Raw genomic sequence first — 25,232 nt, 5'->3', positions numbered from 1 at the left:
TGATAATGAAGGATTACCAAGTGCTTACAGTTATGTGTTTAAGCCTTGTCAAAAGCTAAGCACATCCAACTATGCTGTGTTCTGCCAAAGAAAAAATCTCTCAACTCATCTAATCTCTCATTATTTTTTAGGTCATGCTCAAGTTGTGATGGTCTTTGCACAGCATGCTATTGAATTAAAAAGAACGTTATGGAGAACATAATCACAAGGGAGAATGTCTGTACTTTCCAGCCCAGGGCTGATATTCAATTACATTAAGAAACATAGCTGTCTGGAGATGACTATTATTCTGTGCACATTTTTGCTGTGGTTATGTAAGGTTGCTAAATATGAATATATTTTTGTGCAAGACTTAATCTTGATGTTTTCATCTGCAAATTAGCTTCATACACCTAAATGAAATCAAGTCACTAACGGGCTGCAATAAATTACTTTACACTCTACTTTTTTTCTTTTTTTTTCCTAATGCTTCGTGCTATATCTGAAGTTAGGGTTTTACTAGATGTAATATGTCATGTTGATATCTTCAGGGAATAGTAGGGACAAAACGTAAATGACTAACCCCTTTCTAAGCCCAAGGTTGTCCCTTTTAATCTGGATCATTCCTGCCCTGGTGAGATGGGAGTCCTCAGAATGACTAGAAACAAGACAGTTTATTTATGTTTTGTGATCAGAGAGTCAAATGATTAGGAATGGAGTTCACTTTTGCAGCAAGGTAATTTTGTAGGATTCCAGAGGCGATGCTCTCAGATTAACACAATGGGGATTATCCACCCCGGCCTGTGATGATCCTTCAACTGGCTGAAATAGGCATTTGCACAATGATGTGTGGGTGGATGGAAAATGAGGAAAGTTTGCCAAGCAGAATCTATGTGAATTTACTCAAAGAATTCAATCTACAATTTCTTTTGTAGAAAGGCAGTTTTAAATGTGTGTGTATTGTTTTGGATATATATATATATATATATATATATATATGTGTGTGTGTGTGTGTGTGTGTATAGTAATCCTCAAATAATTAGTACCATAGTTATTTTAAGAACATTGTCCATTGGCAGCATTTATTTTTGAATTCAAAATAAGCTCTAATTTCTCAGTACATGAATACAAAACATATATGGCAATCTCAGAAAAATATTTATTTTATTGGGCTTTGAAAATAGTTGCCACTATTGAGGTCAAGTGTTCACATATCTCTCAGTGTCAGTACAATATGCAGCCTGCTGAACTGCATTCACCGGATCTTGTAGTGTTGACAGTATTCAGACAATGAGTCATGTGTGCTGTAGCAAAGCACATCACTCTTGTCTGTTTAACATTCAAATGTTGTGCCTAGTTCTATGTAGGACACCATGAGCATGTTGCACAGTTCAAAGTGAATTTTCCATTCAAAGTCCATCACTGTGAATTTATTTCTAGAAATGAAATGACATCTGTCTGCATTATACATATGGCCTTGCCGTAGAAAAGGAATAAAGGAAAAATTGCGAGGAATAATAGTTTTCAGTTTGTTTGCCGACAACTGGTCTTGCTGTGTGTTCATATTTCAGAACATATGGTTAACGGTGTCTTTGATTTTCTTTGTTCATTTCGACGATGTGAGTCACTGTAAGCTGTGTGTATCCCATCAGTATCCAAGCTGTCAGAATATCAGAAATGCCAAAAAGACATTTAATATGCATGGTAATTACAGTGGCTGTAAGTTTGCAGGATTGCATGAGGAGGGAGTCAAATGTTGCTGTAATTGTAGCCTCAATTGAAAGGCAATGATTGCTCTTGTCAGAAGACAAAAATGACTTCTTCTACTTCTCGAGTATATTAAGGAAGTGTCACTTTCCCTACATGTTTTGTTGGCAATGAAAATAATTGCTTTGGATATTTTTGAAATTAAAACTTTGCCTGTTTTTAATGGTACTTCACCAGTCAACAGTCCATGACAATTGTACTTCTCAGTCTTTTAATATTTGCACACACCTCAAATATGCCAAGAAATGCGACTGTTAGTTCCAAGCAATAGTTTTGAATAAGTTTTTTTTTTTTCAATTTTGTTTGTTTGTTTGTTTATTAATAAACCTTTAACAGACAAGGCAGAACAGCTGAGAGAGTCAGTTTCATTAAGTTAAAATTCAGGTAAAGTTGTGAGTTCATATGTTGATTTCTGATAAAAACAATGGGGATGACAAGGATGGACAATCTAACAAGAAAGCGAAAAAAGTGTGACCGGTCAGCTGTGGCTGCGACACTCCAGAGGAAATATTAAGTATTACAACTACACCCCAACAATAAATAAGAAACCTATTTGGGAATTCACTCCACACAAAATGTAGCCAGATAACAATGGCAAGTTTAATTCACTACAAATCAAGCAGGAGCCTAGTCACAAAAGCAGGTACCACACTCCCTTACACCACAGCACACGAGGCGTGCAAATACTCAGTCTACTTCCCTGTATTAGTTCCCCGGCCACAGCATAGACCAAAATAATAGAGAAATTAACACAAATATGAAGTGGGGGTGTTTTCACAATATAGCTGGAGCTAGAGGACAGAATAGCGAGCGCCTGATGGCCTACAGATTAAAACATACTACACATCACAAGGTTGAGGGTTTTGAGAGTTGTAACGTCGAAATAATGATGGGAAAAAAACAGTGGTTACACGAACTGTCTTGACTTCTATAGTTTGCCTTCGCTTTGTCCAGGTCAGCGCAAGGAAATGGTTTGTAACCTTTGTAAAGTTCAGTCCCTCAGGAATGTTGTTCTAAGGTGCCGTTTCCCCTCAGTTTCACGTTCAACTGAATTTGAGTCACTAAAGTCCAAGAAGATAACTCTGTCTCGGCGCACTGTTTTCTCACCGCCGTCACAGCTACATTGTACAGGTGCTCGCCTATTTGCCGCTTGTCGTGTGAATGCAGTTTAAAAGAACGTAGAGGAATCCTGTGCTGTGAGCTACCAATGTCACGTCATGTCACAAGGCATTAGGCGACATAAAGATTATATATACACACACATATATATAATCTTTTGTACAGTGTTGTGGATATCCACCCATGTAATGTCAGAGACTGTGAATTCTGTGAAGTTAGTCCAATCGAAGATCTTTTTTAGCATCGACTGGGTATGAAAAGCTTGCCAATGATATGTGTGTGCATGTCATTGAACTTCACTCTGATGTCTCTCAACTTAGCTGGAAACTGTTTATCATGTATACACTTTGCCAAGTGAAAGAACCAAATAATGTTCAACACATTGCCAAATCTTCACCAGTTGAAAAGACTGAGACAGGAACATGTTATAATTTTGGCAGATGTACTTGTTACAAAGATGAAAAAAGTCAGGATGCTGCCACAAGTGAAAAGCTTTTCCAGTGACATTTAGCACCAAGATGGAAACAGTAAAAAGGGATTACAAATCTTACACCAAAGTACTTTACTCTGAAGAACAATTGCCTAAACACCAGTTAATTCATGGTCCAACATTCTTTTGTGTTTTTTAAATTGTAGCTTTTTCTACCAAGATGTCGTTTGTGGATGACTTTGATGCTGTTGAAGTGTTTAACCTGTGATACAAACATATTTATGTACCTAGAAATAATAATATAGCTACTATATTATTTCTGTTATATATTAACAGAAATAATATAGATGCAACTTTGACAGCTGAAAACAATATCAGCAAAGCTGATGAGACAGAAACAACATAACCACCACTATGCATCTAGATTTGAACACATATTGAAGAAATTGAGCTGAATAGTTGTAAAGAACACTGTACACGGTCCTATAGAAAAAAAAAAAAAAGCATCCAATAGATGATGTGATTTGTACTGCCTACTTTTTTTTTTCAAATTCTTATTTATAAGTCATATTTTTTGATCGAGATCCCTGTCTTTCACCATTTGCCTGTCACACCATTACAACTTAAATGCAATCTTAAAGACATAAAATATCTCAGGCCATTTGTTGGACTTTTTTACTGATGAATACTGAGGAGACAATGACTAATTAAAGATCTGTAATTATAACATGATGTTCATACGGAAAAACAACAGATAACTAAAATTGTTTAATATCTTTGTTAGATGACCCATAAGGCAGTTTTAAATAAAAATGAAGTATGCTATGATCATTCAGCCTTGTAACAGTGTCTCAAATGTAAATTTAAATGTAAACACCTCTGGTATATCCCTGTACAATGAACAAATTATGCTTTTGTACCACTTTTGGAGTCATTTGGAGTAATGGCTCAGGAACGTAGATGTCTAATTTGTGAAATACCTATGGCGTTGACGTTTACCTGGTCCTTTTCCACACCTATCTGAGAAAAAAATGGGATTACAGCAGGCTGGGCTAGAGTGGGTCACTGGATAACAACTTTAAAAACTTTCAAAATGGCTTCAATGTTGGTGTTTCCCTTTAACCTTGTCTTATCTTTAGTTCCAACGTTGCTTTTTTTGTTCTTGCACCTTGTTTGAGCAACCTGTTTTATTTTGGTTTCCCTCATACCGGATCCTTTTCCTACATTTTCCACTCAACCTGCACCTGCTATTGTCCTTCTGCACTAATGTTGCTTCATTCATTGTGTGTTTTTTACTCTCCGCTCCCCTTACCATTTTTTTTTCTCTAACTATGTATTCTATCATTTGTTTTTCTAGCTCACTAGATTCTCTAATGATATGACTCCTAATCAGAATTTTAGGGATTTTTTTTGTTCACATTCATTGACTTGACTTTTCTTCTCTTTGCCTAAGCCCTAGCCTAACCCCATGAATAAAGACATTGATTTAATTTATTTTAGTTTAGTTTTTTAAGCTAACATGTTTTCAAGCCTTGCATTAAAGTTTCCACCTTGTATGTCTAATCGCTATGGTGCAAACTGGCTACAAATGGACCCGCCAGGTAGAGTGACCCTGCAAGCAGCCATGCATTCTGAAGAATAACCGTAAGCCTAATGTGAAGTACATAATTCCATTGTGCGTCAAGGGATGGAAAAGCTGAGCAACCACCATGATTAGCCTCCTTTCTGGCCATGTAAGATGAATTTCCTACAGATCTCTTCCAGAGATGACTGTCTTTTTTTTCCCCACCCCTTGAACTTTTAGAGCATTTCCCTAGAGATAACAACCGTCAGACATTTTCGGCACAGTTTGGCCTATATTTTGAGATGCTGTCAGCGTTCTCTCTTAAAGAGTGATCAAAGCTTTAATGCATGACTCGCCTGTTTGGGGCATTTATCGTAGCTGAGTGATTCCGAAATCATCCGATCACCCGAGATCTGGAGCAAGAACTTTGAATGCAATACATTTGGTACAGAAGATGGACACACACTGCATCTACAGAAATGTATAACATAGGGGTTGATCAGGACTGCGTATATCTATTTGGAGAAAATATGTAATCGCTAATGAATGAGCCTACAACCTATTGTCTTGTTCTGCTTTTGCACTCAGTCCCTTTTACTGTGGTTATAGTTACATTTCACCCAAGAGTCTAAAGTCTGAGGATGATGTAGCTGTTCCCCTCTCTTTATTCTTCATCAGCTGGTGCAATGAGCTCTGAAACCAGACTAGACCACTGCAGCACAGGACTACTGCACAGAGTAAAATGCATGATGGACTGCCTGTGGACTAGTGACTTTACCTTAAATAACTTTTAGGGCTGTAATTTTAAATTAGCAAGTCCCTGTGCATTTCATATATATTAGATTAATCATTAATGTGATTTCAATTCTTGGCGAAGTCTTATCTTATTGCCAATCAGGAAGTGTGTTTGTTTTTTCCTTTTTCTGTTTGTATCTTTGAACAATTCAAACTTTTACCCTGAGCAAAATGAAAGTTGGATGGACTAAGATATGAGAGGAGATCATGGGAAAAGGAAGACATGAGGTATTGGGAGACTGAGTGTCTTCCTTTACAGTCTTGCAAATAATCAACCAAATACTGTCACTCTACATCTTGTTAGTCTTTATCTTTTGTGAACCAGTACTGTTTGTTCAGAGGTCGTCATGGCAACTATCTCCGCCCTTTAACCTTTGTTTTTGGTTTTTAAACCCTTTCATCCATTTGATTTCTTCAATTGTAACTGAATGGAAAGTTTAACTATAATTTTACTTTTGGAATATTTTTGATTAATGCCAATTTTAGGTGGCATTGCGAATTTGATCATCATGCTTTTAAGAGTTGTACACATAAGTCACAAACATATTTATCAAATAAGTATGCTAAGTGAAGCTATCCTCATTCCCTCAATGTGATGTAATTATGTCAAAATACCTTAACATACTTCTTAATTTTCTAATCTAAGTGTTTTGTTGCATTATTGTATGTATGTGTGTGTGTGTGTGTGTGTGTGTGTGTGTGTGTGTGTGTGTGTGTGTGTGTGTGTGTGTGTGTGTGTGTGTGTGTGTGTGTGTGTGTGTGTTTCAGATGTTTGAATTGAGTTTCACATGAGTTTCACTGAGAGAGAATGTATGGAACTATGTTAGCAATTTGTCAGCATTTACAATCCCGTCTGTGAATTTACTGTGAATCTTTCTTGAATTACTGGTTTATTTGAAACTTTCATGTTCTGTTCAATCAATTCACTGAAACTATTTCTAGCGAGATACAGCTACAGAAGAACTTATATGTTTTTGATGAATAGTTTCAACGTCTGAAAAAGCTATCAGTACCACCCAGTCTGGGAGTGAAGGCCTGATGTATAATGCATCTTTAAATTTTAATTTTGGAGATATGACTTTCATAGAATAAATATTTGTGGATATATAACCTCAAGGGTCACTAAAAGCTTTTGGTTGATGTACTGTCATGAACATATTAATACTTATATTCGCAATCCCAATTCATGACTGTAATTCCAGTATAATGGATTATTTTGACTTGTTCCTCTCAAATGACCAAATGTAACAGCAGTGTGTGTTTTTTAATAAGTCAACTTTCTGACATAGATTGGTTTGCATAATCCCCTTTTGTCCTAGATAAGATACAAATTATGAATCTGCAACTGCCTTAGTTCTTAAATGTGTAGTGCATGCAGTTGTTAAAAAATGCAGTCAACATAAATGGCCTGTTGATATTATTATTTGTGCAAGTGCTACGGCACTATGAAGGGCATTAACCAAGCTAAATCTAATGTTAGTATAATGACCCCAATGTCACCCTAAACAATTTGCCATTTACAAGTATGTGCGCTCAGCTCTATATTGTATGATTCACAAAATCTTTCTTCAGCTCATTGAAGCACATAAAAGAATGTTCTCTTCATAATAGAACAACAGATTCTGCTTCAATTGCACCTTAGATTACAGTTTGTGGTTGTTCTTGTCATCACTCCTTTTCTGACAACCTCAATGGCCAGAACCATTATTTCTGTGAGGGACTTGTTTGTCTTTCATTCAGTACAGTGTTAATAGGATTTCAAAACAGAATGACTCTCTTATTTACTCAATTGAACTACAATTAAACTGCAACTAAAACACGGCAAAATTCAAAATACATGTTTTCTGTCCTCTCACTTTCCCACTGCAAAGCCTGTTCTAGTTATTTTTTTTTTCTCTTTATGAAATTAAATATGAATACAGGTACATGCTAAGTTTAGTTTTTTAAATTGTTTTACAGAAGATGCTCTACCATTCTTTACTCGGTGTTCTGGTTATACGTGTGATATTGTGGCGGCACAGTGAAAAAAAAAAAATGTCACTCATGAAAATGTGCTCTAGACAGCCTGTCTCTGGTCTCTCCTTTTCCTACCATTTTTGTCTTTCAGCTGCAACCAACCTGCTCTCTCACTTTTTCTCCCACTTTGTGGTCGCAACAAGACAAAGAACATAATATCCACTACATTTTTAATATCAGAAAGGGCAGGAAAATGGATGAGAAGTCATTTAAATCATTGGTCCTTGACCAGTTCCCGGACTGGAACTGGTCCAGGGATTATTTGGTATCAGTCCGCGGAGAAAATCTTTCTTGGTACAAATTATATTTTTTTCATGAGGCCTTCCAGATCTTATTTTCAAAAAAGACTGTTCGCTGTCCCTCTAACATGTCCGCAGAAACATTTTCATGCATAAAAACGGTCCCTGGTACAAAAATGGTTGGGAACCACTGATTTATATGTAACACATCATGATTGAATTTACTGTTCCTTGAGATACAGTGACACTCAAAGAACAAATATCACAGTACTGCAGAATAACTTGTTTATCTAAATATAGAGACAATGTCACATGAAAAAAGGTTGTCTTTATTTACCTGCCTGTGTTTAATATTGACTACAGATTAGCATATAAACGTCTGTCTAATCTGATCCTAATGTTTTGCCTTTAAAATTCGTACTGATGTATCAGAATTATCTATGAAGAAGTAACGTAGCAATCAAAACTAGAGGCTTAAAAAAACTAACACACTGCTAAATGTCTATGGAGGTTTGCAGTCATCCAGGACATGGTTAAATCCTTGTCTTTTTGTCGCAACCGGACTTGAATTTCTTCCTTTGAAAGGGGAGATATTCTCGTCACAAAAAGACTCTGACAAGGATAAATCCAGCTTAATGGTCTCTGAGAAATATTTTTTCATTGTATTCTATTTTTTGTCCAACTTGTATATTTTCATTTGCCCATAGCATTCATTCTCCGTGAATCATTTCCCGAAAGTATTTTTGTTTTTTCCAATGTCAGCTAATACTAATACTGGGGACATGATAGGAGCATCTGTGTCTTAGCCCTGGGAGTATCACCAAGATCAAAAGATACTACACATCTTATCACTACCACAAGCAAGACATCCCTCCTCTTTAACATCTACACCAACAAGCAAACAAAAAGTGCAGACACCTTTTGCTGCATTCATGCAGACAATCTTGCAATGGATGCACAAGATACTGACTTCAAAACAGTGGACGAGACTCGACAATGCTATCAAAAAGCAAATACACTATTATGAAGAGAACCCCCAAAGTCCAAATCAATCTAAAACACAGGTGTCTGCCTTTCACCTGAGAAATTGTGAGGAGAAGCTTTAATTGAAAATAAGTTGGTCACAAACTCCCCTTGAGCACTGTGAGCACGCAGTCTACTTTGGTAACCCTGTACAGATGTCTTTCATTTAAACCCATATATAGAAGACCAGGTGTAAAGTGAGTGTGAGAAACATCATCACCCACAATTTAGCTAGTACAATATGGTGTGCTATTCCAGACTTTGAAATCCGCTGCACTGCATAAGCTCTCTGCTCCTCAGCTGCTGAGTATCCATGTCCTGTATAGGAGGGAGCATCCCATGCAATGAGGTTTGATCCAACAACACGCTAACCAAAAGAGCTCTTACTGTTAGGATGACCTGTTTTTACTCCTTCATGATCACTGCAACACAAACAGACTGCAATATGATGGTGAAAACATGGGTAACGCCATCTCAGATATGAATTTGTAAACAATAGGATTTCCTGTGCTTCTACAACTTTATTCACAGTTATCTAAGTAAAATATATAAGTTCTCCCTCCTCTGTTAGAAATAGTAAATCACAAAAAGGCGACAACAGCCTACATAGGTGGTACGGCTGTAAAATAAGCTGATCAAACACACACAAACACACACACACACACCTAACCACTGGCAAGCACTTTGAATGTGACTGACCTCAGAATTGTTTTAGTTTAGTTCAGTTAGTTGGAAAAACAGTCTAGGTGAGGTCAAAGTTGTGATACATAACAAGCAGGAATCAAATCCTCCCTTCTTCATCCCCTACATTTCATGTATCCTTGCCTATAAAATAAACATGAGCAGCAGCAGTCACTTGAATCCATAATGTTGAGGAACACTCAGCCATGATTGTGTAGTGGACTTTTAGCTAAATATAACGACTTAGTTGTTAAATTTAACACCGTTAGGGCAGAGTGTCTGTCTGGCTTAAACCGGACAAGGATAAATGTTGTAGTTTGCTAGCTAAGCTAATCCTACCAAACAGGTGTTTCCAATCATTTTGCTTCTAATATCCATCTTCTTCTTACTCTTCTTTGGCGCCCGCTGGGGCTGCAGCTGCAGCAGCGGCACCTGTGGTTTCAGCCACTGCGCTTGCCTATGTATCAACACTTGGTGCGGCTGCATCCAGCGGTGCTGCGAGTCTGGTGAACTCGACCCCTGTGCCCATCAATGAGGACCCAGTGCAGGCAGTGCTCACACTGCAGACCTCGGTTTTCATTTCGGAGCGGGTCGCTGCTGGAAATGACGCTGCTTCCTGTATGGTGACAGCGGGGGCAGGTGAGCTCCCAAGCTTTACATGTGGCATACATGATGAAACTACTGCGGGTACAAAGGGGGAGAGAAGTTAGTCAGGTGAGGGTGAAGGCATGGAATGCGGTTCAGAGTCACTGTTTAAGTTAGCGGATGCGATAAAGTACAGACTGATCTTTGGTCCCTAGAGGACATTAATGTTTTGTTGGATAATACCTTCTCTAAGAAAGTTTACGTCTCTAACTACTATAGTGACACTACTAAGTTTATCAAATCGGTCAGCACTATTAGCAAACTGCAAGATCTGCACCCTTTGTATGACAGGAAATGGTACTGGCTGGAGAAACAACTTACACTTCTGAGGAAGGTGAATGGCAGAACTCCAAGGAAGAGGAAGTAAAAGACCACTTGTATCACTTTCTCTTTCCATTGACTGTTGTATATCATGTCTAGTCTCTCGCACTCTCTCTTCCCACTGTCATGTGGGGGGACGATGCCCGGGTTGGTGGCTGATGGAGGAGCGTCTGATCTTAAACTATTTCGTGAGGTCCCAGTCCTTGAGTTCCAAAGGCCTGAGTCTCAGCCACAGCAAGGCGGGTCTTACAAAGCTGGGTCACCTTTTGCAGCTAACCCTCGGGACGCACCGGCTCTATTAGGCTGATCACAAAGGTCACTAAGAAAATTGGTGATGTTGTCCCTCCCTACCTGAAGATCTTTGTGTCAGATAACTCCCACCAAGAGCTATGGACTGAGAACAGAGACTCTAGATTCCCGTTGCTGACCATCCTGCCACGTGTTGCGGAGTGGGATGAGAAAGACAGCCTGCTGATGACCTTTGGAACCCCAAGCTTGAAATGGTTTCAGACTACAGATAATTTCTGTGGACCGGACACCTCTCCAAAGAGGAGCTGGTGAGCCCTGTACAACCCACCACCGGAAAAGTGGGCAGGTGACCTCCAGTGGAGGATACAGCTGGCGGGAGCTCTGGAAGCTCTGGGAGATGGAGGCAAATAACCTACGCTTCATCATCCGAGCTACCTATGATGAACTTCCACCGCCGAAATCTCAACCAGTGGTATGGCAATACCCGATCTGTGCCCTTTGCCCATCCCATGAAACTCTCAAATACATTCTGACCGGTTGCAAGACCAGCCACGCACAAGGACGTTACACCTGGGGGTACAACCAGGTGTTGAAGTGTCTGGCAGGAGTACTGGAGAACAAGAGGAATGTAGTTAACTCCTTACCACTGAGAGCAACCAATTCCACCATGGCATTCATCCAAGAGGGCCAGAAGAAGCCTAACCATCCTCCCACCATACTCAAGCCTGGGCGGCTAGCCATGGCTCGAGATTGGAAAATGTTAGTTGACATTGGTGAGCAACTAATCTTTCCACTAGAAATTGCATCTACTACCCTAATGCCAGATTTGGTACTTTGATCCCCATCACTGACGTCTGTGTACGTCATAGAACTTACTATTTCCTGGGAGAACGCGGTTGAAGAGGCCTATGAGTGCAAGAAACTGCGATACTCCAGGCTGGAAATGGACACTCAACAGCGAGGGTGGGACGCAAAAGTCTTTTCTGTTGAGGTGGGATGTAAAGGATTTGTGGCTCCCTCCAACATCAGGCTGCTCAAAAACCTTAATATTCAAGGACATGTTCTTCAGCTGACAGTTAGATTCATCTGTGAAGCAGCTGAAAGAAGTAGCAAGTTGATATGGATAAAACGGAAGGACCGCTCCTTGGCTCGCAGAGCTGACCCACTCAGTAACTAACATTGTAATAATTGGGCATGGGACACAAACTTAGACCTGATCAACCTGTAACTGGCTACCTTTGGAGAGGGTGGAAAGTGTTAAATGGCCGAAACGCCCTATAAATCAAATGCAAGATACTGATGATGTGTCCCAAAATTTATATCTTTTCTGATAGTTTCTCTTTTTGCTCTCAATACATACCTCTCATGTAAGTGCATACCATCTACTGGCACAATCTCGTCCTGTGTTTCTATGATTCTTTAAGCGGCAACTCACGGGACTTTATTTGTACGTGGGCAACAGGAGTTTTTTGTATTCCGTAAACAACCGTAGCGAGTTGATGTTGTTATTCTAAGTAGACTCCCTGCCACTGAGCTATGCTGAATATCTTTACATGTTCTTGTTGAATGTATTCCTGTCAAATCCCTGCATTTGAATAAAGGGAATTTTTAAACTCAAACTCTTCTTTATCATTATTATTACTTTTGTTGTTTTTGTTGTTATTAAAATCAATGCAGCCCCAACGAGGATTGTTCTGCTCAAGCTGGTCTCAAGCCCTGTTAAATGCAGAGGATTCCCAGTTGGGGCAGTTATTGTCACACCTATGCCAAACAAAATATGCAAATTAAAACAATGATTTTCATACGAGATCTGCTGAGGCCTCGGTTAACGATGACAGAAATGTCTAGAAATGCAGTAGAGATAGGTGGATATCCTGTGTGCCCAGGATACCAGATGGAAAGGTAGCGAAGCTAAAAGTACAAGAGCAGAATTTAAGCTGTTCTATCATGGTGTTGTAAAAGAAGTGGAGTAGGCGTTATCTTGAAGCAGGAGTCTGTTGGGAATGTTCTAGTGGTATTAAGAGTATCAGATAGTGTAATGAGTCTGAGGCTAGAATTGGAATATGAGATGTTCAGGGTTGTCAGTGGTTATGCCGCACAGGTGGGATGTGAGTTAGAGGACAAAGCAGGACAAATTTTAGAGTGAGTTTGATGAAGTTGCAGAATATCCCCAGAAGTGAGAGACAGGTAATTTGTGCAGACTTCAGTGGTTATGTTAGTGCAGGCAACAGAGGTGATGAAAAAGTGATGGGCAGATTTGATACCAAGAATAGGAAAGCAGAGGGGACAGATGGTGGTAGACTTTGAGAAAAAGGATGAAAATGGCTGTTGTGAATACTTTCTTCCAGAAGAGATGGAGACACAGGATAACTTATTAGAGGGGAGGTAGGAGCACACACTTGGACTGCATATTGGAAAGACAATAAAATCTAAAAGATATCAGTGGTTACAGAGTAGTGGAAGATTTAGCCAAACAATATAGGATGCTGTGTAGAATTAATAAAAAGATAAAAATTACAAAGGCAGAACAGTGAACAAAGTGGCAGAAGAGATGATTGGAAGATGAAGAGAGTACTTCAAAGAGTTGATAAATGAGGAAGATGAGAGAGAGAAGGGAAGATAAGACCATTGTGGAAAAGTGAAGTAGCAGAGATTAATAAAGGTGAAGCAAGGAGGGCCTTGAGGATGAAGAGTAGAAAGCCTGTTGGTTCTGACCATATAACTGTAGAAGTATGAAAGTGTCTATGACAGGTGAATGTGGAGTTTTTGACAAGATCATTCTACAATATCTTGGAGAGTGAGAGGCTGACTCAAAGTTGTGGAAGTTGAACTGAGGGCAAAAGTAAGCACTTGTGAGAAGCATTATCATTTAATACCAAGACAGAGTACTATAGATGCAGCATTTGCTTTAAGAATGTTGATAGAGAAGTAAAAAAGAGGTCTGGGGGATCAGCCTTTGTAGAACTAGAAAAAACAACATATTGCCTTTTCTACAGCCAGCCTTTATTCTTCCGCACATACACACACACATACACACAAACACACACACATATATACACACATTTATATATAGTATATATATATATATATATATATATATATATATATATATATATATATATATATATATATACTCTTTTTAGAGTTAATATACACACACACATTTATATATATATATATACTGTATTTCTACTGTATACTGTATTTCTATTTTAATGTTTTTGATAATTTGTTAGTTTGTTGTGTGAGTTAGGGGGTAGTATGTACTGTATAACATATACTGTATAACAAATATTGTGTGGTTACAGTTGTAATTTAAGAACATTTATTCGATAACTGTGAGGACAGCTGTTTCTAGAACTGTCTGGTGCTCAAGGTCCTCCAAAATGAAGAAAAACAAAAGTCTGACTTGAAAGTTTAGTCTCCCATCTGCTAGCCCCATAATTTCCTTTGAGTTGTGGACATTCTGCATGTGAAGCAAATTAGTGGAGCCAGTTTTTTGTGAAAAAGCATTCAAGGGAAAAGGAAACATTGAGTCTACCCCAACAACATTTTGCATTATGCTGTATAACTTTTGTCAGGATAGGAATAATAGAGGTTGGTTATATTGTAGCAAAGCTCAGGTTTTCAAAAGGTAAATAGAGTCAAGAATTTGAGTTCAAGGATAGCACTCTATTAGAGGGTTACTTGAATGCAACAAGCAGGGAAAACTTAGGGAGTAATTCACAATACGAACAATTATGCTTATGGTTTCTCCACATTCCGCCCTCATTTATATCAAAATACAGCACAGATTAGTATATCACATAAGTACTAACATGGGAGACCTAATCAAAAAGTAGGCTTTTTAGCATTAAGCTATAGGATGCTCACAAAGTTCTAACTTTTACAGCAAAGGATGCTTGAAAGGTTACTCTGGCCAGTCTTCCCACAACAGGTCACATACTTTCCACCAAGCAGGTTAGCTGTCATCAGCAATCTTAGCATTAGTAACAAAATACTTAGTGGTGTGGTGGCCTACATTGTTGGTGAGGTTGGTTGGGTGCTTCCCGAGTGGGCTCGGTAGGTGAGATGGATTCGTAGGGCCAGTATCCAGTCGCACCTTCTGTTTGAATTAATGGTTGATTTGGCCAGTGTGTCTCGGAGCAGGACCACTTTGCGTTTCCTTTTAACCAGCCTGACTCTGTACACAATGTCTTGGAGTTTTGCTTGGACGGTATTAGGCCCGACCCAGTGGCTCATCAGTTTGGAAAGGCACTTAGGCACTTTTTCCTCTCAAGACTGTGGACCTACACCTCAGTTTGGGGAGGGAGATCCTCTCCACAACAGCAAATTTAAAAGACCCCTTTCATGGTTGCCCGTAGAAGTCTTCCAGCAGTGGTGGAGAAGGCTGTCACAGGTTACGGTGCCAGTCTACTGTGAATAGAGGGCCTCAGTCTCTGTTGCAAGCATTGAGACTACTGGCCATGCTGGTCGCTGGAGAGCTTCCACCCATCTCCGAACATGGAAGAGAGAAGGGTCGTCGTTCTAGTCTTTCTGTAGCCGGTTGGGGAAGTTGGTAATCGGGGAAGGGACTGTGAATCACCTGCACTGCTGCCCGGGGGGCCATCATCGGCCAGGGTGTAGTGCAGGACTGCTACTACTAGAGTTCCCTCTTTCCACTGTTTTCCATGCTGTCACCACTGCTGTTCCTCATAGGTCTGCCAGGACAGCGCACCCTTGTTAGTGAGGGGAAGTAAAGTCTGAAGACAAGTAAGTCACTAGTCACTAAAGAGTTGGATGAGGGAAGCAGTCACTGCGTAGGAGGAAATTTTGTCCATAAAGATATGAGCAGAAGCAGTGGAGGGCCATGACAACAGTCAGAAGCTCCAGCCAGGTGACGCAGTAGTTCCTCTATGGGCAACTGAGGGCATGACTTTAGTACGTAATGACCTGCTCTCCTTGCTACGCTTCCTGGGACATCAGTGCACGGAGACCTACGTTACTTGCATTTGTGTCCACAATGAAGGGACGTGGAAGGTCACGATAAGCCTGAACAGGGGCCTTGATGAGTGTAGACGGAAATTGGGAAAAAGCCTGGGCAAAGTCCTCATCCCAGTGGAACACCCTCCCCTTCTGGATCTGCACGTACAGAGGGTTGACAATGGTTGCAAAAAAGTCCCTCATTTAAAAAGCACTGGGAAGAAGGCTAGGAAGCTCCACGGTTCACCAGTATTTCGAGGAACCTCACAGCTGTTATCTTGGCTGGGTCGGTGGTTACTCCGGCTGCGCACACAACATGGCCAAAGCAGGATATCTCAGCGGAAGAGATTGCACTTCTTCAGGTGAAGGCAAAGGCCATTCGAATAGAAAGGTGTTATATGTTGTAATCACTCATTCAGGCAAAATCTCGCCCATTATGCTAATCTTTCTCCAAATGTGATGTGTATGCTTCTTTTGGAGCATGTCATTTTCATATTCTCTTCTCTTCAAGTCTCTGCTACAACCCCTCAGCTGCAGCAGAACACAGTAAGGTGGAATAGACAGACAGTGGCTGCAAGATAGAAAATGTGGTATTTCATGTGGTAGGATTTATGAAACAGACCTGTAAAGCTAAAGAAGCATGAACCAGAACTGCACAATCTGTGCAATATCAAGCACAGCCCAACAGCCAAGCTTCCACTCAGTTATTATAAAATCAATTGCAGTTTTCAATACAAAAGTATCTGCATTAGCCGTAAAATTGGAAAAGGCATGGATGTCTACATGCCATGAGTAGATGATCATCAAGATTCACGGAAAAGGTGGTCACATCAGCATTTTCAGAGTATACACTAGGACAAAATGTACCGACGGCACCCCAGTGACCCGAGGGACATGGCAATGCTCATGCTTCAAAATCATTTGAGTTGTTCATGTCACAAGTCTTGGTCATTATTTGTCCTGGCTGTGCATGGATAAACAATTTTATACCAATAGAGACATTGAAGAAAAGACCACAAAAAAAAAAGAACTACAAAACAGAGGGGGTGATAATTGATATTGTAATGAAGCTGTTTGCAGTTTAAAATTATGGATATATCCCTTTCTTCATTGTCTTCTGGCCCGTACTCTCGGCAGGCATGTTAGCTCTCCTTCAAGGCTGACAAGATAAATGGTTCTACACCCCTTTCCAGTACAAGGAGCAACACAAGGTAACCTTTCCAACTTGGTGTGAATGAGCTTACTTTACTATGCTTTACTATTGCTTTACTATGCCTAAGGACAGGCCAAAGCGAAATATGACCCAATATGACTCCTTATAAAGTAGCAGCCATTCTAGTCACAAAGTTGAGGGCGCTCTATCAAGACACACTGTCAGCAGAGCTGGAGAGGATAAACAGTGATTCTGTTCCACACTGCCTTATTCATATTTCCATGCTCAGTAAATTTAAAGCCCATAGAGAAAGGGGCAAGAAATGAAAATGTGCTGTGATGAAAGAAGAAATAAGCGGCATTGCAAGATATTTTCCCCAAACCAGAAGCCTTAGACAAGACTCCATCCATGTACTGTTCATTGAAATCTTAACCACATGATCAACAAAAATACTGTTTTAAGATAATGTTCCACTCATCGATGTTGGCATTCACTGGCTAGCTCATTCTGAATTCTTCCACCTCATTATGACTTAATCAGTTTCAATTTCTTTTTAATGATGAGGATACGTGCTCGAATGTTAGAGCTGAATGGAAGGAAGTAGTGGGCTTTTAAACTGAAACGAGTGGCATATATATGAATATATAAGTATATTCTCGGTATATATATATATATATGTGTCCACCACGCAACCCCCCACCCCCACCCCCACCCCCAACCCCTCGCCCTGAACACCCAGAAGGGGCCCTGGGAAAACAACTAGCCCCTCACAACATCCCCTAAAACATCCCCTAAAACCAAAACTCCTTCATCTCGCACAGACAGGTGTCAAAAGACACTGCATCGATAAGACAGTGGTTCACGACGGTTATATGGAAAGAATTTCTAGGCACAGCCAGGGGGGTTGAGGGGACCCGGTTTGATGGCTGCGGGATCGAGTCCCTGCTTTTTGCAGACGATGGAGTTCTCTTGGCTTCTAGGCAGACACTTTATACTTTATACTTTATAGTTTATAGTTTATTTTTATTTCTAATTCTGCTTTTTCTATTATTATTTATTACTGTTGTATTTTCTGTAACTCTAGCACAGCAATTTCCTTCGGGATTAATAAAGTTGTTCTTATTCTTATTCTTATTCTTATTCTTATTCTTATTCTTATTCATCTGGCCATGATCTCCAGCTCTCACTGCAACGGTTCGCAGCAGGTGTGCAGCGGCCGGGATGAGGATCAACACCTCCAAATCCAAAACCATGGTGCTCAACCGGAAATGGGTGGAATGCCCACTCCGGCTCAGGGGAAGAGGTCCTGCCTGAAGTGTAGGAGTTCAAGTATCTCCGGGTCTTGTTCAGGACTGAGGGAAGGATGGAGTTGGAGAACAACAGGCAGATCCGGATGGCGTCTGCAGCGATGCAGACTCTGAACCAGTCCGTTGTTGTGAAGAGGGAGCTGAGCCAAAAGGCAAAGCTCTCGATTTACTGGTCAATCTATGTTCCTACCCTTACCTATGGTCACGAGCTGTGGGTAGTGACTGAAAGAACAGGATTGCAAATACAAGCGGCCAAAATGAGGTTCGTCCGCTGGGTGGTCGGACTCTCCCTTCGAGATACTGTGAGAAGTTGGTGAGAAGGGGGAGCTCGGCGTAGAGCCGATGCTCCTCAGCATAGAGAGGAGTCAGATGAGATGGCTTGGGCATCTGGTCAGGATGCATCCAGGACGCCTCCAAGGGGAGGTATTCCAGGCATGTCCATCTGGGAGGAGACCACGGGGAAGATCCAGGACACGCTGCAGAGACTACATCTCCAGGTTGCCCTGGGAATGCCTTGGGGTCGGGTCCAGATAAGTGCGGGTTATTAGCAATGATAAGTATCTTAATGCCAGCATTCAGGTCAAAGTTCACAAGGTTGAAATTGTTGGGTGCAGTAGTGGTCTATGCTATTGTCAATATCACTGTCCAAAAAGAAAATAACCTGGTTTTAGTTTTCAGAGTGGCCTGCAATTGACTGGCGACCAGTCCAGGGTGTACCTTGCCTCTCGCCCGATGACGGCTGAGATAGGCTCCAGCATCCCCCCCGCGACCCTGAGTGCAAGATAAGCGGCAGACGATGGATGGATGGATAGTTTTCAATGTTTAAATCTGTTATTGTGCCTGTCATTTCCCCCTTTTCCCTCAGTCTTTCTTTCTCTAACTGTCACTCATATCTAGTCATCACCTTACCAACTACATCCCTCAGAGAGTTTCAAGTATGATGGTTTGATCAGATGAAAAGGAAATTACTATCATGGGATTTTCTGATTGACAGCACTAGCTATCCATCAGTACTTGGCTGAGCATACTGTTGGGCTTTAACATGAGATTTGTCACACAAATTCAGCACGCAGTTGGCAGTTTGACAAACCTTCATTTACATACATCTTAGACCACTAAGTGTTATGAGAACATTGTGGATAAGTGTCATTCTTGTTTTTATCTTTTGAATAAAGTGGTGGGGGTTGGTCAACAAATCAAGAGTAATCAACATTTGCTTAACATTGCAGAGAAAATGTATATGAAGAACCATTGAAGAGGAAAAAGATGAAAACACAGATGAGACTGCAAAGACATCTAATATTAAAAGTTAAAATATGATATACAATGTAATGCTTGTGACAAAAAAAAAAATTGAAGGAAAAAAAAATTCAAAAACTCTGCTACATCTTATTTCTGATTTAGATTTCTAAAGAGGAAACAACTCAAGGCAATATACAGCTGCTAATAAATAGACGATGGATAGAAAAATCAATTCATAAAATACTTGCTTCATTGAAATTGACCGTGAAGAGATTCAAAAAAGTTATTGCCAGGTTTGACAAAATATTTAGGTCAGACACCCACATGGAAGTGACGTCACTTCCATGTGGGTGTTGCACATTTTGGAAAACAAGATGGTTGCCAGTTGGATTAACACCTGATGTCAGAGTCCTGCTATGTTAGCTTTAGCTTGCAATTTCATTTAATAATAACCCATTGAGCTATAGTGCATGACTGACTGCAGTTAAGACTCACTTTGTATATAATGTATTGTTAATTTAGTGTGAATGTTGGGGCAGCATTCTTAGATTTAATAGGGGTGTGGGAACAAGCAGGGCCTGGCAAGTTATTATCCAGTTTTCTCTGCCAATTAACACAAAAGAAGAAGCTCAAACATTTTACTCAGGTAAGTGAAAGCTCAATTGTTTACTTGTGAAAGCAATTTATTACTCTCAAAAAAGAGATGCCAAACTAGTACATTTTGAATATATATGATTTATGGCATTTCCTCGTACTAAATATATGAGGCTGCAGTGAGGGGTGAGTTGACCAAAGGTTGTAACAACATGTTCCTTTGTTTGCCAAATAACAGAAGAAACAAGAGATTTTTTCATTTGAATAGCACTATTTCAAAAAAGCTTTTCAAGGGGGAAAGATCTCTCTGCAAACCTGACTCGCATTGCTGATGTTATTGAATATTCTGAGAGTCACTATAGACACTGGTGCCGTCCGTACTCTGTTTCATGTCAGTGGTATTCTTGGATTTCAAATTGTTGTGCAGTACATTTTCAGGAATATCCCCAGTTTTTCCAGCCTTTTTGGTAATGTTCATTTTGGATTGTCATCTTCCTTTGTGGAAAAACAGCCACACTACTTTTCTCTCTGCCATGACACATGAGTTTTAGGTCACTATTGCGCTACACAAACATGAACGTGAGTAAAAAATATGCAGATTTGGAAATCAGGAGATTAGATTATCTGAGGCCTATCAATCTGTGACAAGTGGAAAATACAAATGCTGCATTTCCACTCTAAACAAGTCTAAGTTACAGTCCTTAATCTTTGAGTGTTGTATTTAATGAATACAAAACAATTAAATGAACATGTTCAAGCCATCTGAGAGGGTAAAGTCTGAGACAATTAATTTTATTCATATACAGATGGTGAGAAGAGACCAAGAATAAGATCTTGGTGTGTTTTTCACGATACCAGATGCCTTGAGAAAAAGGGAATGATGGCTACTTGTTTGTAGGTGTTTTTGGCGGTGGGGGGGGTCCACCTCCAACATAGTCCCGGCTCAATAACAAATAGAACGTTGTTTATCTGCAAACTGACACAGCGGTTCGTTTTCATATACATTTTCTTCACAAACAAAACCGTCACGCATCTACAGCTTGAGATTTCAAGTATGCGTCTCTCATCTTCTGCTAGTTTTATCTATTGTTAGTGATTGGTGGCATCTGGCTGACTTCCACTGTAAAAGTCTTTGAGAACTGTGTGATCAGAATTGTGCCCAAGGCACGAAACCTTTTGACCAATCTTTTCCTAAAATGTGGCTCTGCCTTTAAACATGAATAGCACAGGATATATAAATATATATACATAAGAAACAGCAGCACCTGAGGATTCTGCTAAGGGGTAAAAAAGACTTTGCAATCCAGCAGTGCCCTCATTTGGTGAACTGTGGAATCACGTCAACAACGGTCATTTTCTTGACGGCTGACGAAGGAAAATGGGATGGGAATTTGTCAGACGTTGAATGTAGGAGCAAAGTGGCAGGAAATTAGGTGATTTGTTGGGATTTTTAGACACCTGTAAAGAAGTTGACAGTGTTGCAAGGTTTGCAGATCGTCTCAGCTTTCTGGATAACAAGGCATGAGGGAGGACTCAGGAAATACGCCTATCCCCGAGGTAGCCTATGTGTGCTGACATAGTAGAAATTAATTCCATCTTGAAATACCTGTGGCTAGTGTGTATGGTGATGGTGCTGCAGGAATTACACAGTTGTGCTGTCCTTTTGATCCTCATTATCATGGTACAGTGATAGTGTGTGTATATTTTTCAGATTTGTCTTTTTTTCCCCACTATTTAATAATTTAGCATTTCAAATTGAAGGCTGAACTTGAAGTTGTAAATTGTAAGATAGTCATTGTGAAGTCCTTGCCCTTCCACCCTTACACACCCAGCTTGCACACAGATTAGATATTCTCATCCTTAAACTCTGTTCCTGCACTCAGATTAATCACTGCCTCCTCAGATTTCCGGTGCTCAAGCTTCAGCTCTCCTCACATCAGGCTGCCTCAGCACTCTTGTGGAACAGCTGCTCTCTGATTTCCACTCTACTCTTGGGTTTTGCTTCAGTTTTTTTTTTGTTTTTTTTCTCGCAACAGTCCTGCTAGAATTCTCCAACCAATAGAACGATAGAATTCATGTACATGCTAAACAAAGAAAGACTACCTTCCGATCAAGGGGAAGTTTTTGTCTCTTGCGTGGGTTAAGCCCAAGAGAGACTGACAAGACAACACGTTGCGTCAACAATGGCTGTTAGAAATAGAACATCCATCCATCCATCCATCTTCTTCTGGTTATCCTGAGGGTCGCAGGAGCCTATACCAGCAATCCCAGGGCCACATGCAAAGACAGACACTATTCACTCACTCATTTGTGGGCAATTTACCTCAATTCTTGTCCAATTTACCTGCTGCATGTTTTTGGAACATGGGAGAAAACCCACACAGACACAGAAAGAACATGCAAATTACACACAGACAGGTTTATTTGTTGGAATTGAACCAAGTGGTTAGCCCTCCATGCTGTGTGGCCGCAGGGCTAACTACCATGCTGCCCGAGAAATAGAGCAGTAAAAAGCACATTTATGTGGTTGGTTTTTTTTTCAACATTTAACATAAAAAAAAAAATTAAAAAAATTGTATTTTCCATCACACAACAGTGTTCATTGACAGCATATTGCTAAAATCAAGGTGACCATTTCTTTATAAACAGAAATCCATGAAATCCACTGATAGAGAAGTTTCGACAGGCGTTTGGTAAAGAAAATACAGAAATCAGAGAAATCTGACGCTGAAACTAGACAGTCAGTTCATGCAGCAAATAATGTGAGCACAAGGACATACTGGAGAATGAGCAGATCAGATGTATAATACTTGCAAGCAGGGTATATTTGAGAGGAGAGTTGATGTCACAGCCCCTTTATCATGTTAATACATTTTTACAATAGTCATGATGATTATCTATTTATCGCTCTCGTGTTCATTGGCCACGCTTAAGCTTCTGTTGCTCCTTGTGTGACATTTTAGAAATGACTTAATGGCAAAGCTGCTTTAACTGTAAAGACCTCTCCAACCATTTGACTCATCTGCGAAATTTATGTTTAGGCAATCGATTACTTCTGCAAGCAAGGGACATTTGAATAATTATAGCTTCCACACATGCCTTATCTGAGACTCTAAAATGGGAGGCTGATTTGTCACACTTTTCTTCTTGAATCCGCTTCTTAAAATATCCCTTCATTTTGCTAAGTGAGTTGGCAATATCAAACAGATGATTGGAAAACTGGGATAACACTTCAGCTTACAGGATAAACAGCCAGGTTGGCAGTTAAAATGTAACATATTCCAGGAAATGTCTTTAGCTTTTCATGAAGGGGGCCAGCTGCCCACTTTAATGTTTTTAAATGCATTCACTACCAGTAAGAGGATAGATCAGTGGGAAGCTCTGACAAAAGCTTTGATCCAGGGGGGACTAACTCTTTCAGGGGACATGTGTGGGGAGTGGGAAGTTTTTCTTTTGTTGTTGTTGTTAAAGCTGTTGTAGCATGTAAATGTAAACACCTCCTTCTGTTATTTGCTTCAATAAAACTATTTTAGAACGTGCTTGTAAATGGCACTTGTGCAGTGATGCTGGGGGCTTTACAGGACACTCTACTTAGAAAGCATTTCACCCAAATGCATTTATAAGTTAATGCATTTGGGTGTATTACCTATAATAATTTAAACTATGCTCAAACCTTCATCATTCCTGGAGAGATCCATTCCATACCATCAATTTACCACCATAGAGAGAGGTCTGAAAGGTATTCTTAGGTATTATACAGGGACTATTTTTCTTGGAGATGTTCTAGATGACATTGATAGCAAAATGAAAATGATACCCTCTATACAGTTTTTCTCCATTGAAATATTTTGATGAAAATCCAATATTAAATGTATTTGTTTTTAATTAATGGTATTAAATCCACATCGACCAGACATATAGCTGTTTGGTGGTTGCTGGGGCTTTTTCCCCATCCGCTCAGCATCTTTTGCCATTGTTGGTTGCGGGGCAGCAACAATTGACGAGAGAAAATTTGAATCATGGGTGGTAAATTCAGTCCGTGTGATGATGTCATTCATGTAGGCTCTGACGGGAAGAGGGGGAAAAATATCATTTTTCACAATTATGATAAAGGGCACATTTTTTGGAGAAATATTACCTGCCTTTAATTGAGCTGATGGTATAATTTTTGATAGTATATGGTCACATTTGAATTGTGATGATGGTCATTTTTGAAACTTTTTTTTTTATTTAAGTAGTAAAAATTAATTTTTGTGCCTCATAAATACACTGATGCGTCATTTTTTTTTTCCTGAGACTTCCAAATCAATCTTTTCCTTGTTGAAAATGACAGCAACAGCAACAGTTTTGTCAGTAATGCTATTTGGGTTTTTGCTAATATGCCCGAACCATATGGAATTGGTTCTTCAAAGAGAATACTGAACCTGATTCTCATTCACGCAGAGTAGCAGTTAATAAAATGTTATTCACTAATTTATATTCAGTGGATGTCTACAGAGCTTCTCAACAAAGCAACTGCAGATCCATATGTGTCCGTAATGTGCCTTTACATGTAAAGTCGGTAGATGGACATATACTGCAGTGTCTGCTGCTCAAACCTGTAATGTAGTCTTGCAGATGTCTTTGCATGTCTTCCTTCTCCTCCTTTACTAAAGAAATAAATGAATAATAAAGAAATGAGGGGGATCAATTAGCTGAAACATTTGCTATTTCAAAATATAACCTTAAATAAAAAAAACTGCTTAGCATAACTTCTTTGGCACAGTAAACACAATTTCCCCTGAAGCTTATGTGACCCTAGAGTTCATCATCATCAACTAAGTGTCTGTCAGAAAATGTTTTGAATATTTCATGAATAAGATGTGACAGAAAGTAAACATACAACAGCCCCCCAGGAGAATTTTCCTTTGTGTATCCCCTGTTGTGCAAATACATGTCTAGAGACGGGCACTTGAAGTTACTCGCATGCTCATTGTCCCACTCGATCCCTCACACACATCATGAGCACACAGACACACACACATACACACACCTAATCACTGGCAAGCAACTCAAATGTGATTGAAAGCCACAGAGGTGAGTTTATTCTCTGCACCTTATGTCTTCAACTGAGTTTCTTTCAATCTTTCAGCCACAAAAAAAGTCC

This window comes from Fistularia commersonii, chromosome 13 (genome assembly GCF_037954325.1).
Source record: "Fistularia commersonii isolate RoL2024-O1a breed Wild chromosome 13, RoL_Fcom_v1.0, whole genome shotgun sequence".
In the NCBI taxonomy this organism is placed as follows: domain Eukaryota; kingdom Metazoa; phylum Chordata; class Actinopteri; order Syngnathiformes; family Fistulariidae; genus Fistularia; species Fistularia commersonii.
This window is presented reverse-complemented; position numbering follows the sequence as displayed.